The following is a 5,338-nucleotide window of genomic DNA, read 5'->3' as shown; positions in this document are numbered from 1 at the left end:
TGGTTACCTTGCCCTGAAAGATGCAGCCAGGGGTACCTGGGTTAACCCAAGGGCCCAAGCCCTGGTCTGGCCCTGGAAGGATTCAAGAGCCTCATTTTATGGGTTTCGGTGATGTTGGAGAAATACTGCCAGCCCATCACCCCCGTTCCTTATTGCTTCTGGTTTGGAGCTCTGGACCAGGGCCTAGTCCTGGTCAGTATTTTAATAATTATTTAACAGTGTAGATCTATGTGTCATCTACCAAGTGTCCAATAAAGAAAGAGGAAGCTACAGACCTCCTCCTTCCTGGGTCTCTGAGCCTTTTTCTCTTCCTGTAGTCAGCATTCACTTCCCTCAGCAAGCCATGGGCCTCATGAGGCAGAAGTCTGGAGGATTTATCTCCACCCGCTTTCTGGATCAAGCATTTCCTTAGGCCAGTGTTTGAGAAGAGTTCATGGAATTTGGGTGTGGAGGGCTTGTCAGATAAGAGGCAGCCCTTGCCAGCTTTGTACAAGTCCTGGGAACAGGTAGGAACTGATTCCTAGGAGGCTTCCTTGTGTAAATGTTGAGCTAGAGGTCCTGGGCCATACCTTGCAGTGTGACGTACTGCTGCCACCTGCACACCACATAGGACACTTGTTAAAAATGCAGGTTCTTGAGCTAGACCTGTCAGCTGCATTTGGTGGAATGGAAGAGATGCCTAACATTGGGTTCTATACATGCCCTTTTATTAGCTCTGTCTAGCTTACATCTAAGGTTCTGCATAGTCTGTGCTCCGTTGGAACTTGGAGGCTTCCTGTCAGTAGGCACTGCCATCCCCAGAACTTCAGTGGCCATCTTTGTGAGGAAACACACCCACCCATTTTTCAGTGTGTGTTATAGTACATCTAAGATAGCAAAAGAAACCCCCAGATGGTGTCCAAATCCCCAAGGAGCTCACAGTCACGCGGGAAAGCCAATGAGACATAGGAAGGCTACATCATGCTCAATTTTAATTTGGATAGTAGGGTCAAAAGTACTCAAAATGGAGGAAGGTCTCCTAAGCCCAGCCCAGAAAAGCAGACGATCCTGTTCCCCCCAAAAAAGTGACAAAGGTCTCAGATGATGAGGTCCCAGAGCTGCTTAAGTGGAGCAACCAAGCTATCCTACTGAAAGTTGAGATTGGCAGGTCTAGGTTCTACCACAGCCGCGGAGAAACCTGGCTCAGATTCACTCCCTGGCAGGAAGCAGAGTGGTTTAAATCAGCCTGCCCTGGGTATCCAGAATTGGTTTTCAACAGAACCATTTGTCGCCACATCCACCTGCCTGTCATCAGAACTCAAAGCAAGGTATGACCCAGGCCTGGCATCCCAATGCTAAGGTTTGAGTCCAGCCTGGGTTTCTGACCCTCCTTTCTCATCAAAAGACGGTTCCTGAGCTCAGGGTGGAAAGGACCTGGCGCGTGGGGTTGGGGGGAGTGTATTCTGCCTCATAATCCAGTCAGCCTGTGTGTCACCTCACTCAGCAGAGGAAAAGCCAATTTGACCACTTTAAGAATGCCTAGAAAGTGCAATTATCTAAAATTTGAGGTGCCTTGTTTGGGATTCAGAGCTGCCGTTGGCCTCCAAGCAAACAGCACTGTGCTGTCATGGGTTCCGTGAATTGGGAAGAGGTGGTAGTGCATGTTTTCACTTGAGGCAAGTGGCATTTGTTGCTGACTTTCTCCTCCCTCTACACAACTACCAGTTTCTGATTTGTAGTATACCTCTTTTCTAGAAAATCCCTAGTCAAGCTGTTCCAGGTCCCTGTAGTCACAGTGTTTTAAGTACCTGTGACTTTAGATCAGATTTGGGATCAAAATGTGACAGAAGGGTTGGGTCAGGCATGAACTCAGGAGTGGGTAGCTGTTGGCCTGATTGAGCTGAGAGCTGCTGCTCACCCAGGAGACCCTAATAAGATGACCAACAAGCTCCTGACCAGCTGCAGCCGGCAGCCTGCAGGAATGGCCAGAGCAATGTCTGGAAAGACCTCAGCTCTGCTCTGACTGGTTTACCCACTCCTCTCCCACCTTATACTGACCAAGTCCCCTTACATCAAGGTTGTCATCAGGCCCCTACAACCTAGAAACTTCTGTGATGGGAAGGGAGACAAGCACAGAGGGAAGAGCCTTATTCAAAGTCAGTCCCAGACCATAGGCCATCTGCCTTCTGATCCAGTGCTGCAGACTGCCGGAAGATGCACTTGTGCAGTCACCTGCTTTGCAAATACCAGGTTAAATGAACAAACCCTCTTGCAGGCAGCCCCCATCTAAGGATGTCACCTCCAGGGATAGCTCCCCTGCTCACTCTGAGATGCATGTGTAGAAGAGCACTCTTATATCACAGCAACACACACACTCTCTCTCTCTCCTCCCAAGTGCTGGGATTAAAGGCGTGCACCACCACTGCCTGGCTTCATGACAACTCTTGGTATGAACTGTTACTCATCCGTGTGTTCATGTACTGATGAAACAGCAAGATCCAAGGGCAGGGAGATGGTACATACCATCAGACCTGAGTACCCAGGGCTGGAGAGATGGTGCAGTGGTTTAAAGTCTTTACTGTTTTTTGTTTTTGTTTTTTTGGTTTTAGTTTTGTTTCTTTTGAGACAGGGTTTTTCTGTATAGCCCTGACTGTCCTGGAACTCACTTTGTAGACCAGGCTGGCCTCGAACTCAGAAATCCACCTGCCTCTGCCTCCCAAGTGCTGGGACTAAAGGTGTGAGCCACCACGCCTGGCGTCTTTACTGTTCTTACAGGGCCTCCATGTTCAGTTCCTAGTACCTACCTTGTCAGGTGGCTCACAACCATCTGTAGCTGCAGCTCCAGGGTCTGTGGGAGTGTATGCATACACACAAAATAAAATAAAACAACAAAATCCCTAGCATTTATGAAAAAGCTGGACATACCAGCACACTCTTATAACCCCAGCACTGGGGAATAAGACTCAGGATTCCTGGGGCTTGCTGGCCAGGCATTGGTAGGCCCTAAATCCAGTGAGAGACCCTGTCTCAAAAAATAAGAGAAAACCTTGCAATCCATCAGATTCACTTAAATCAAGCCAAGTACCAAAAGAAATAGGAAACAACAACAAACCCCTCAAATATTTCCACAGAAATGCATAAACAAAGCCAGGCAGTAGTGGTGCACACCTTTAACACCAGCACTGGAGAGGCAGAGGTAGGTGGGTCTCTTGAGTTTAATGTCAGCCTTGTCTACAGAGTTAAGTTCCAGGACAACCAGAGTCAACATAGAGAAATCATGTCTTGGGGAGAAAAAAAGCATAAACAGCCAGGATTGGTGGTGCATGCCTGCTATCCTAGCACCTAAGAGGCTGAGGTATGAAGATATCAAATTCAAAGCCAACCCCAAACTACATAATCTGCTTCAAAAAAAATTGTGTCAAACTGGACATTAGTTTAATGGTAGAATACTTCCCTGGCATGAACAGTGCCCCAGGTTCCACCTCCAGCCCTGCAAACGTAAGGGCTCGTGAGCACTTCATAGCCTTGCAGAGACACTGATGTCAGGGGCCAGGGCTTTCAGAGAATGGCAACAAGAACCCAAGTCCTCACACAAGCAGGAAGCTGCATTTCTTTTTTTAAAGATTTAATTTTTATTTATATGAGTACACTGCAGCTGTCTTCAGACACACACTAAAAGAGTGCATTGGATCCCATTACAGATGGTTGTGAGCCACCACGTGGTTGCTGGGAATTGAACTCAGGACCTCTGGTAGAGCAGTCAGTGCTCTTAACTGCTGAGCCATCTCTCCAGCCCGGAAGCTGCATTTCTGTGTAATTCCTATTGTTATGTTATCGTCAATGGACAGTGATGGTGTCATATCCCTGCCTAGATATAGTATTGCCCTATCGAGATCAGATCATGACCTTGGCAGACAAATACTGATGTCAGGGACCACGGTGTTAATGGGAGCTTTAGCTACAGATGGAAGTGTGTAAGGATTCTGCCTCTGGAAGTTCAAGGTTGTCCCAGGTTAAATAAGAAGATTGAAGCCAGCCTGGGCTGCATGAAATCATGTCTCATCAACAACACCACCCTACCAAACACTGGCTATTACCATAGGATGTAGTAACATGGATGACAGATGAAGTCACAAACAGAGCTGGAGCTACAAATGAATGTGAGCCATCTAACATGGTGGGTACTAGAGATTGAACATAGGCCCTCTGCAAGAGCGGCAAGCATTCTTCTGAGTAATCTCTCCAGCCCTGTGTGCTTAGGTCTGACTGCTCGGTTCCTACCCCTGCCCCTGCATCTTGCTGTTTTCATCACAAATAAAATGCTGCTCACTGGCTTGACCTCAGGTTTAAAGTCAGCTGATTTTCTTATATATCCCAGGCCCACCTGCCTAGGGATATTACTACCCATAGTGGACTGGGCCCTCCTGCATCGATGAAGAGACTATCCCACACAAAGGAATATATACTATATGGGTCATTTGTGTGTAATTGTTTATGCCAAACTAAGTTATAGGGGCAGAAGTGAGGACAATAGTTGCCTTAGATGGGGAGAGAAACTGGGAGGGGCATAAAGAAACATTCTAGAATAATAAAATATCGTGATTGGACATTGGTTGTATAAATAAATACATCTGTCAAAATTTAGATATGGCAGAGAGATGATTTGGCAGTAAAGGGCACTTGCTAATCTTACAAAGGAACTGGGTTCAACTCCCAGCATCCACAACTTCTCTAAGTCTTTTTTTTCTTTTGATATTTTCTTTATTTACATTTCAAATGCTATCCCAAAAGTTCCCTATACCCTCCCTCTGCCCTGCTCCCCTACCCACCCACTCCCACTTCTTAGCCCTGGCGTTCCCCTGTACTGGGGCATATAAAGTTTGCAATACCAAGGGGCCTCTCTTCCCAATGATGGCCGACTAGGCCATCTTCTGCTACATATGCAGCTAGAGACATGAGCTCTGGAGGTGCTGGTTAGTTCATATAGTTGTTCCGCCTATAAGGTTGCAGTTCCCTTCAGCTCCTTGGGTACTTTCTCTGGAATAATAAAAAACCTAGGATAGCAAAAACTCTTCTCAACAATAAAAGAACCTCTGATGGACTCACCATGCCTGACCTAAAGCTGTACTACAGAGCAATTGTGATAAAAACTGCATGGTACTGGTACAGCGACAGACAAGTAGATCAATGGGATAGAATTGAAGACCCAGAAATGAACCCACACACCTATGGTCACTTGATCTTTGACAAGGGAGCTAAAACCATCAAGTGGAAAAAAGACAGCATTTTCAACAAATGGTGCTGGCTCAACTGGCGGTTATCATGTAGAAGAATGTGAATTGATCCATTCTTATCTCCT

Source organism: Mus caroli, chromosome 5 (genome assembly GCF_900094665.2).
Source record: "Mus caroli chromosome 5, CAROLI_EIJ_v1.1, whole genome shotgun sequence".
In the NCBI taxonomy this organism is placed as follows: domain Eukaryota; kingdom Metazoa; phylum Chordata; class Mammalia; order Rodentia; family Muridae; genus Mus; species Mus caroli.
Note: the sequence above shows the minus strand (reverse complement) of the source record.